Below are 11,455 nucleotides of genomic sequence, written 5' to 3' on the forward strand. Positions count from 1 at the left end.
TTTAAATTAAACAGTGTCGTACACAAAAGGAGGTCATATTAATCAGATTACAAATAGAATCTGACACCACATCAGAGAATGAAAGATTCAAATCCTGTTCCCAGTTGTTCTTGATTTTAACTAATGAGGCTATCCTTAAATCAAGAAAATTGTTATAAATATAAGAGATATTAAACCTTTATGAGAAAATTGTAAATCAAAAAGAGTATCAAGAATGTTTGCCTCAGGGATTCACGGAAAATCAGGGATTGGAGATTGAATAAAATGTTTAACTTGTAAATAACTAAAAAAATGAGTGTTTGGTAAGTTAAATTTTACCACCAATTGTTCGAAGAAAGCAAAATTGTTTTGAATAAAAAAGGTCTTTAAAACATTTAATATCCAATCTGTGCCAATCATTAAAGACAGTATTTTTCAAAGAAGGTAGAAAAAGATGATTAGATATAATAGGGCTGGCAAGAGAAAAAAAATCTGAAATCAAAACAATCTTCTAATATTCTCAAACTATGGTAAAAGGCAAAGGAGGAAAAACCCAACACCCAACCCCAACCAACCAACTTTCCCCTGCAACTGCTGCAACCGTGTCTGCCTGTCCCGCATCGGACTTGTCAGCCACAAACGAGCCTGCAGCTGACGTGGACATTTACCCCCTCCATAAATCTTCGTCCGCGAAGCTAAGCCAAAGAAAAAAAAAAGTTAGTTTATATAAAGAAGAGGGGAAAAAAAGCCTAAATTTGCTAACTTAGAAGTACTTTTGGAAAAATCCATTTCTACCCATAGAAGGCGGTCAAATAGATTATCAACATGTAACAAAATAATTATGTATACTGACCACCCAGAAATAAAATCTAAAATTAGTAAAGACCTAATCCATTCCTTTTACTTTTTGAAGATGAGTTTTATTTAAGCAGGGTGTTTTCCTTGCCATATGTAGGAAAATACAAGTGAATCAAGTAAATCAAAAAAGGATTTGGGAATGAAAATTGTACAGATTGGAAAAGATATAAAAGTTTAAGTAAAATGATCATTTTAATAGAATTGATGAATCATGGAAATAAATAAAAGTGACTATCTCGATAGCAGAAATTTGACCTGATTAAATAAAGTAGAAAAAAATTCCATATTCATTAATGAGCTCCAATTAAATTGGCAAGTTACAATTATTCATCTGGTACTCTAATATAAGAAACCCTATGATGGGATGCAGCTGCCCGATGTTCAGGGAAAGTACAATTAATCATAAATTATTGGATATAAAACTGAACATTCTCCAGATAAGAGAATGGTAAGCTTCATGCACCATAGGTAAATTACTTTGTGCACCTGTTTTAACTATATGAATAATATTTCAGTGATTAATTATTGTGTAGCAGCTCTAATCTTCTATGTTTTATCCACATTCACCTCATTCTATTGTTGAGGCAGAAAACCAGGGTGCATGGATGTTCGTAATTGTGTGCTTAATAACGAGTCGAGTCGGCGGGTGAGGTAAATCAAATAAAAGACTATTGAACAAAAACATGATTATTAGGGTAGGAGAGAGAGCCTACAATATGGCGTCTGCTCCCTGGTAGCATTCGATTCAACTATTGTGCCCTCGCACATTTGCAGTGTGCTGTTGTGAGTATGGTGTCTGCAATGTGATTGCAGTAGGTGCAGACTAGCTGATGGCAGCGGCTGTCTACAATGGATTTAAATGGATTGATGGAGAATTAGATGGGAGATGAGAAGAAATATATTTACCTAGTGTAGTAGGGGGTCTTAAACTGCCTGAGAGGGTGGTGGAGGCAACAGTTTTCAGATTGTTTGAAAATTATTTGTGTATACAATTGCCTGAGAAAAATTGTGTTGTGAGATCAAAAACTCCGACCCAGAATGAAACTGGTGTTCTACCAAGTAACATTGATCCTGCCCCCTGTCTGATTCTGAGGCTCAGAATCTCTACAGTAGATGCCTCAAAAAACTAGAGAAATACAGCCAACATTAAGCCCTTTACAAAGTGATGGTAAAGACAGAAATTCTCTGTTTTTAAAATCGCTTCACTGGTTGAGCTCATTCCATCTTCCATCCAGGAGTAGATTCAGGTGGTGTGAAGTCACTCCACCTCCTCTGTAAAAGGAATGCCACAAAATGCGACTCCCAAGGGGAGGGCTGATGACGTTGCGATAATACCATCAGTCCGTGACACAGGAGTGTGAATTTTAAAGACCCATATGGTTAATAGAGGCTATTACATTGCACAGGAGATCTGCACGAGTCCTAAGGCTGCTTGCACAAATATCCACTAGCACTCTTACCTGCTCTTTGGTCACCATTTTTGAGTATAGGCTGCTCAGCGCGTATGTTTGAGGTTATGATAGCTACTGCACCACTTGCCCCAACCTCCTTCAGCTCTGGAAGCTAGCTCCTGTCTCAGATCTGCATAAAGGCACCACGGGATCTGCATTTGTAGGTCATAAGCATAAAAGGTAAATTTGCCCTTTTTTTTAAACAACCAGATATAATGCGGGGTTTCAGCATAAAAAGGACTATTGAGATCCACTGACAAGATAATGAACCAATGTTAGCATGCTCTCCTAGGCCAACATCCCTAACAACGAGGTACTAATTACCCTCAGTTTGCCTGCCCAACACCAGATTCTTGTCATGGGAAGAAATGATCAGGACAGAGGAAAAGAATCAAAAACATTAAAATATCCTTGAAATAATACAACATCTCTACTTGTCAAAGAGGAGAGGCAGCATTCTGGATGGTACTGAAATTCCATGTCAGAAGCACACAGAAGCCCTTTATCCAATCCGTCCACCCCTGCCAAATACTTCCGACCCTGACGAACTGCAGTTCTACCTTGGAGTCATAATCTTTAGAGTTGTGGCGGAAGCATGTTATCTTCATTCTCAAGGAATCACCTCAGACAAAATATGGAAATGGGTGTAACTTACAGAGCTATAAGTGAATTAAAGTGGATAACTCTTCTTGAGTGACACTGACATGCTGTGGTAAATAATCACCTCCATTCTATGACCCTATAAACAAACCCCATCACTTTCTGGAACACTCCTTCTATGTGCAAATCCGAATTACAAACCTGAAGGAAAGCTCTGAAAAGTCAGGGCATGAATTTCAAGAGTTGTCTTTAAAAACAGAACAGGAAGTCTGAAAGATAATCCACATTTTAATTGAAGGAGAAAAAGCTTACAACTGACAAAAAATAACTCAGTACAATCTGAAAACAGCAGTAGCTAAGATAGAGCTTATAAATTGCTTGGTTATCAAGAAGGATTTTTTCATTGAAAGAGTCCAATCTGCAAATAGATGCACACTCCAGAGTTGTCCTGGTGATATCCTGCTTCTCCTGTCTTTTATAAACCACTCACCCTGTCGAGCCCTACGCATCTGACTTCAGTATTATGACAAGAATTACGTCCCTGATCACAGTACTAAACAATACTGCGGCCAATTCAGATGTCTTGTCATAACCCCAGGACATTTCATTGGGGGCACTTCAGGGATGATGCAAGAGTGCCTTTCGGAGCCCACATCTTCAGATGCTTCTGTAGGTCATGGAGTCGCAAGGGATTGTAGATGCTGGAATCTGGAGCAAAAAAAAACCAAACTGCTGGAGGAACACAATGCGCTGAACAACATAGGTGAAGGGATAAGAAATGTCACTGTTTCAAAACTGATGCAGGGTCTCAAACAGAAACATCAATCATTTTTTATTTCGGATGCTGCACAAAACTGAATTCCTCCAGCCTTCTGCTGTTACTCCACAGGTCAGTAGTGGTACTTTGGCTGGTTTGATTACATTCACAGTTTCTAATGAAGGCTACACAGAGGAAAGCTGGATAACAATTAGGCATTGGCTGACAAGCATAAATAGCACTACAATGCACAAATGTGCTGGAGAAACTTATGCAGCGTCTGTAGGAAGTAAAGGGTAACCATCACTTTTGGTCTGGTTCTTCATCAGGTAGGAGGGCCCAGCCCGAAACATTGGTCACCCTTTATCCTTACGGATGCTGTGAGGCCTGCTGAGTTTCTCGAGCATGCTTGTGTATTGCACTCGACCCCAGCATCTGCAGACTTACTTGTTTAACTCCAAATATCAAATGACATGAAGGATTACTACAATTTTCAATCAGCAATCAACTTAAAAAGAGAGATGCTAATAGCCATTCATTGAGATTGAGTGATTTAACCACCTATGAGACCTCCATCATTTGAGAGCCACTGCTGACCAGAAACCCGATGGTAGCGGCCACAAATATGGTGGCTACACCAACAGGTGAGAGTCTTTGTAACCCTCAGTGAGAGGCTCCCCAAAGTCTCGGCTCCCTGGAGAAAATCATTTACTTGGTCCAAGTCAAACATATGATAGAATAACCTCAAATTGCCTGGATCAGTGCAGCTCTATAAACATTAAATTTTAACTTTATTTAAGGCAAAGTTTCCCTTCTAAGTTTATGACTTCAAATACTAGTTCCCAAGATCACCATGTGATCTTGGCACCATGTCGAGCTGGCCACATTCAGCTATGATATCCAGCACAGACCGTGGAAGTTCAAAGACTCCCCCGATGCCCTGTCCCGGACCTGCGCAACTGTGCAGTCTGACCAACTGCAGGTGCTGCATGACACCCTTTGTCACCCGGGCGTCACATGCTTGTATCACTTCATTAAGTTCTGGAACCTTCTCTTCACTGTCCAACAAGTTCGGACCATGATGGAGTCAAGCAGGGTCTGTGCGGAGTGCAAAACGCGCTTTTTCTGCCCATAGGCTCATGTCGTCAAGGCCACTTGGCCCTTTGTGCGGCTCATTATTTACATCAAAGGCCCCCTGCCTTCCATGAACAAGAACGACTACTTCCTCTCAGTCATAGACGAATACTCCCATTTTCCTTTCGCCATCCCTTCCCCTGACGTCTCCACAGCCACCATTATCAAGGCACTTACACAGATCTTTACCATGTTCGGATACCCAGCATTCATCCACAGTGACCTGAGGTATGGCTTTATGAGTGAGGAGCTGCGCCAGTACCTGATAGCGTGAGGCATTGCAGCAAGTCGCATGACTAGCTACAAACCCAGGAGCAATGAGCAGGTGGAGTGCAAAAACAGGGTGACCTGGAAGGAAGTCCACCTGGCCCTGAGGTCCAAAGGCTGGTCCGTTAGCTACTGGCAAGAGGCCCTCACTAAGGCACTCCACACCATATGGTCACTCTTGTGCATGGCTACCAATCAGACCCCTCACGAGCACCTTTTCTCATTCCCTAGGAAATCGGTGACTGGTGTCTCCCTCCCAACGTGGCTAACTTCTCCAGGACCAGTGCTCTTCCGTAAGCACGAGTCACACATTGAACCATCGAGACTGAAACTGGTGTACTAGACTTTAGTACAGTCTTTCTGTGTTTTGTGTCTGCTTGCTGCACCACACTTGAGGCATTGTGCCCAGTTTTCATTGCCTTGCTGTTCAAAAGATGTCATTAGGCAGGAAAGGGTGCAAAAAATATTCAAGGAGAGGCATGATCAACTGGAAAGTTTCTCCCTGGAACTCGGGAGGCTGAGGATAGAAATTTATAAAATCATAAGGTGTGGGGTGCTGTTAAACAGAATCAGACACACACAAGGTAAAGACAGAACAGGCTTTAATCCACAAAAACCTCCAAAGAGCCAGGTTGGCTGTGGGTGCAGCAACTCAGTGTGAGGCCTTGGGAGGCCGGCGTAGGCTTATACGTTGGAGGGTGATTGACACCTGACCGAGTGGGGCTTGATCCATTTAGGCCGACTGATTGACAGCCGGCCAGGTGTTGTCCTGTCCCCTTACAGTCCTCCAGGAACAGAGTTTGCCCCTTGCAGTAGGCCGGTGGTGTTCCACCACATAAGGCAAATGGGATTTGAATAATTTGGTACAGTTTTCAAACTAACATGTTCTTTACTACTGGAGGGTACTTTATAAAACTGACCTTTCAATGAAATGTTTGTGTCCAATTTTTGTCTTGTTATTTTTATTACATTTTTTCAAACAAGAATAAATCAGGCATGTGTTTTCAAGTGATTATTTGATCATTGTTCATTGACCACAGAGCTTATCTGAATTGCAAGAAATTAATTTATTCATGGATGCACAAAAAAATTTGAGCTCAGCAAAATTACCTATGGTCAACCACTAATGATGATTTTTAAAAGCAGAACATTAATGAAAATAACCAAGATATAACTTCTGAGCATAATCAAAATCGTTATGAATTAAACTTAATACTTGTGCCATCCACAAGCCCAATCAATAACAATAGTTCTGTATAATAATAAAACACAATAATCATTAAAATATGCATTTAATCTCCCAGTCTCTGCTCCAGAACCATGACAACTGAACTATTCAATTCACCAAAACATCACAGAAGATGAATAAAACTAATTGTCCTAATTTCTATTGATAACACTGGACAGCAATTTTTTTTTTTAAAAGGTTTGCTTCCTGATAGAAAATTGGGGACAACTTGAAGCTGAACACAAAGATAATTTCAGATTTGCTGCATCACCTAGGAAGTTGGAGACACATTAAGTTTACTTGTATTGAATTTAGCAGGTCTAATAGTATAAGTGACACTGACACATTGCATTAGTTCAACAGACCCAACAATAGTCGGACTCTGACACGAGAGTTGCCTTGATACCTCTTTCCCATGTTCGCAATGTCCTCGTGTCACCTTTCACCAGGTTCATCACTGACTGCATCAAGATCAGCAGGGAAGGAGTCCAAGTCCAAGTACGAATGCAGAAAATGAAGTTTCAATGACATGTTGCACTTCATTGATTTGTATACTTCAAAAAAGCTGTCCATCAGCTGGATGTAGTTTGGTGCTCTGTAGCTTCCAAGAAAATTCTCAACAACATCTTTAAATGCCTTCTAACTATGCCCAGACCTTAGTCAATATTTGCATAGTACCCGTACTGAATTCTGAGAGGATGATGGTGTAAACTGCCAAACTGTAGTCAATAAAGAGCATCCTGAAGTATGAACCTTTACTGTCCAGATGTTCCAGGGCTTTGTGCAGGACCAGTGAGATGGCATCCATTGGCCGTGATAGGTGAACTGAAATGGATCCATGTCATCGCTCAGACAAGAGCTGATCTCCATCATCACCAGCCTTTCAAGACACTATCACTGTTAATGTAAGTGCTACGGTCGATAGTTGTTAAGGCAGGTTACTGCACTCTTCTTGGACACCAGTATGATTGATGTTTGTTTATAACAGGTGGGTAACAGGTGGGATATTGAAGATATCCATGAATACCTCTGTAAGTTGATCAGCACAGATCTTTAATACTCAGCCAGGGCTGGATGATTTCCTCAGATTCACTCTCCTGAAGGCAGCATTCATGTCATCCTCAGGTACATACAGGTTGGGTTCGTCAGGGGATGCAGAGGTGCAAAAGGATGGTTCTTCGCTGTTCCTGTCATCTAATCTGGTGCAGAAGGCATTGAGTTCCTCTGAGAGAGAAGCTTTGCTGTCAGCTACTTTAATGGATTTGGGCTTATAACAGGTTATGGCATTCAGCCCTGCAACAACTGTCAGATGTCCCTTGTAGTTTCCATTTTCATCTGGAATCTCCACTTTGCCCAGGAGATAGCTTTCTGCAGGTCATATCTGGACCGGCTGTACTGATCTGGATCTTCGGTTTTAAATGTCTGAGATCTGGTTCTCAGCAGGTTCCAGATTTTATTGTTCATCCAGGGCTTCTGGTTGGGGAAAACCCTGAATAATTTAGTGGGGACACACTCGTCAACAGCTGTTTTGATAAAGTGAGTGACAGCCTCGGTGTACTTATTCAGGTTCTCAGCAGAGTCCTTGAACACCCCCCAATGTGCTGACTTGAAGAAGTCCTGTAACCATTCTTCAGCCTCCTACAACCACTTTCTAGATGTCCTGACCACTGGAGTCTCTCTTTTTGGGATCTGTCTGTATGAAGCAGAAGGAGTGCAGCATGGTGATCAGACTTGCCAAAGTGGAAAGACTGTAAAGGTGCATTCATCAGATGCTCTTTATCAACCACAGTTCTGTATTTAAAAACATCATCCCCTCAAAACAGATCAACAAACTCCAGACCTGGGACTCAACACCCTGCTGTGTAATTGGATTTTGGATTTCCTCACCTCCAGACCATAATCAGTGAGGATGGGTGAGAACATCTCCTCCACAATCTCTATCAGTACCGGAGGACCACAGGGCTGTGTGTGATAGTACAGATTCTATCACCAATGTGTATATGTACATATGTACAGATGGTAATGTAGGATGACTGTGATTGGCTGAGAGTGTAGCCACACCTACTGGCAGGTCTTAAAGGATTGCTCCGAGCCAGACCAGGTCATTCTGGACTGGTCGACCTACTTGTGATATGCTCCAGATTTTTAGTTAATAAAAGCCTTGGTTTGGATCAATGTCTTTGGTTCTTTCAACGTGCACTGCACTGTGTTCTTAGCCTCATGTTCTACTCACTTTATACCTATGACTGTGTAGCTCGGTATGACAATAACACCATCTACAAATTTGCTTTGATACCACAGTAGTGGGTTGTATAAAGGAAGGGGATGAGTCCGCACACAAGATGGAGATTTAAAACTTGGATGAATGATGCACCAATAACAACCTTGCACTCAATGTCACCAAAATTTAGGAGATAATTGTTGACGTCAGTGATTCCAGCACCTGTAGCTGTTTTTGTCTTCCTTTTGTGCTCAACTGTTTCCAAGCAGTTACACCTACACAATCCTCCCTGCTAATTTTGTAAGATATGTGACGAACAGTTGATCAGATGACAAACAGCAGAGCCAATTGGAACATCAGCTAAGAGCCATTTTACTGACAAATCAAAATTTCTTTTCAACCGATTAACCAAACAACACATGGGGGCAGTGGGAGGATGTTAAAAGAGAAAGAGTAAAAACCATTGACTTGATTGTTTGGAATGCGGAGTTGCGGATTAATTTTTTTCTGAATGGCAGTAAATTTACTGTCATTTGACATCTCACAGTGTATCAAGATTTAACAAATCTTGTGATACAACATAATAATTGTACATTTGAAAAGCAGAACATGTTCATGTGCTTTAGACTATTCTTTTCCACACAAGTTGCCCGAAAATTTGTGGTGGCTGGAGCATAATATAATTATGATGATTTCTCAGTTGAATTGCACAGTTCCTGAAATCCAATTGGCCACATGTTTTAATTTAAATTTTACATATAAATGTTAAATTTTAAAAGTGAGACATACAACACTATAACAGCACCAAGCATCCCGATCACATCCAATTGACCTACACCCGGTATGTTTTGAACAGTGGGAGGAAACCCACGCAGACACGGGTAGAACATACAAATTACTTACAGACAGCTCAAGATTCAAACCCAAGTTGCTGGTGTAGTAACAGCGATGCGCTAACCACCACATTAACTGTGCCACCCTGTGTAACCTCTGTAGCACAGGCATGGAATTTAAAAATTCCATGTCCAATCCCTTTTTGAGCATTGTCCTGGAAATGCATAGTGTGGTTTTGATGTGCCCCCCATTATTGGACCCTCTTAGAACAAACAGCAAAACAGCACAGGATGTCAGTCCATGATGTCTGCACCAAACACGATGACCAAATTAAACTAAAACTCTGCTGTTTCCAGCATGATACATATTCTTCTATGCCCATATTCAAAGTTTAAATTTATTGTCAAATACATGACATCACATATACCCTAAGCTTCTTTCCCTGCAGGCCAGGCAGAATTTCTACTTATTAGAAGTGTAAACTTGTATAAAGGCATGTAAATGTCACTATCATAGCTACTTCCACTACTGCCTCTGGCAGCCTGTTCCAGGCACCCACCACCCTGTGTAAAAAAAAAAAGCCCCTGCACATCTCCTATCACGCCCCCACTGTAAAACCCATGATCTCTAGCGTGTGATATTTTTTCCCCAGGAAAAAGATTCTGACTAGCTTATCTAGGCTTCACAATTTTATACATTTTTATAATGTCTCACTCAGTCTCTGATGTCCAGAGAATACCACTCATGTTTGTCCAAACTTTCACCAAAGCTCATACCCTCTTCAATCAGACAATATCCTAGTAAACCCTTTCCAAAGCCCCCATATCTTTCCTTCAGTGAGCCAACCAGAATTACACATGTACTCCAAGTACAGTTGCAACATGACCTCCTCATTTTTACATCGACCGACCCTGATTCTGGTACAAATAACAAGTTAGATAATGCCCAAAAGCTGTACTAAAGTGGTGCTGAACAGGAAAGTCTGCAGACACTATAAATGTAACACACTAAGCAGATCACCTAGCATCTATGGAGAGTAACAGCTAACCAAAGTTTCAGGCCTGACCTCTTTGTCGTTTGAGCAAAAAGCAGGCAGGTGCCTGAATGAAAAGGCACTGGGAGGAGAGGAGGGAGGAAGGGATAGAGGTAGATATATCCTAATGGGTCAGAGGTCATAAGTTGGATATAGGTGGCAGGGTTGAAGAGAAGAAAGCAGGAAAGTGATGGGGGAGTTGAATGAAGGAGGAAGGGAAGAGGGTGGGGAGCTGGAGGAAAGGAGACAGCAGGAAGGGGGGAGAGGGAGAGAGAGAGAGAGAGAGAGAGAGAGAGAGAGAGAGAGAGAGAGAGAGACTCAGAGGAAGGGTTCAAGAGAAACTGGAGAAGTCGACGTTAACCTTTTTTCCTCAGACCTTAACAAAGGGACACAGGTCCAACACATTGGTCGCCCTTCCTATAGTTGCTGCGAGACTTGCTGAGTTTCTCCAGCACTTGTCCATTGCATTAAAGTGATATTTTGTTAATTTGGGAGAAATGCCCCTGTACTAGTGAGGGTTGAGGTAACTAAACTGAAGGGTTCAAGGAGTTATAACCCTGGACACGAGCTAGTATCAAAACACTAATTTTATTTATAATCAGGAATAAACACAAAACCAGAAATAGAATGTCTTGCCATCAACCGATTTTGCTAGCGTGTAAGATAACTAAATTACAAGTACCTAGAAGAGATAGTTAGAATTAATGAGGGTTAAACAAACAGAAACTGTCACCCACATGGCACATGAATTAAAGCTATCTAACTATGGATTGAAATTTACAAGTTAAGCCAGGTGAACCATGATGGTCCCCTAATTGCACACCACTATCAAACCCCAAATTGTCATGGCACATACCTTGCAATTATTCCTCCATTGCCTCCCATTGATTAGAGCCAGGAGTTGGCCCAGGGTAACAAAGAGAGAGAATTACATATCTTTCATTTTATACTCCTGGGCTATATGCTGGCCCAGGTACCAAGTCACGTGACCTCAGGTGAGGAGGATGACCAATCAGGAGATGGCTTAGTCTGGGGTATCAAGTTACATAACTTCAGATGACCAATCTCAAGGGGATTAATCTGTGGATATGTC

Source organism: Narcine bancroftii, chromosome 2, assembly GCF_036971445.1.
Source record: "Narcine bancroftii isolate sNarBan1 chromosome 2, sNarBan1.hap1, whole genome shotgun sequence".
Taxonomy (NCBI): Eukaryota; Metazoa; Chordata; class Chondrichthyes; order Torpediniformes; family Narcinidae; genus Narcine; species Narcine bancroftii.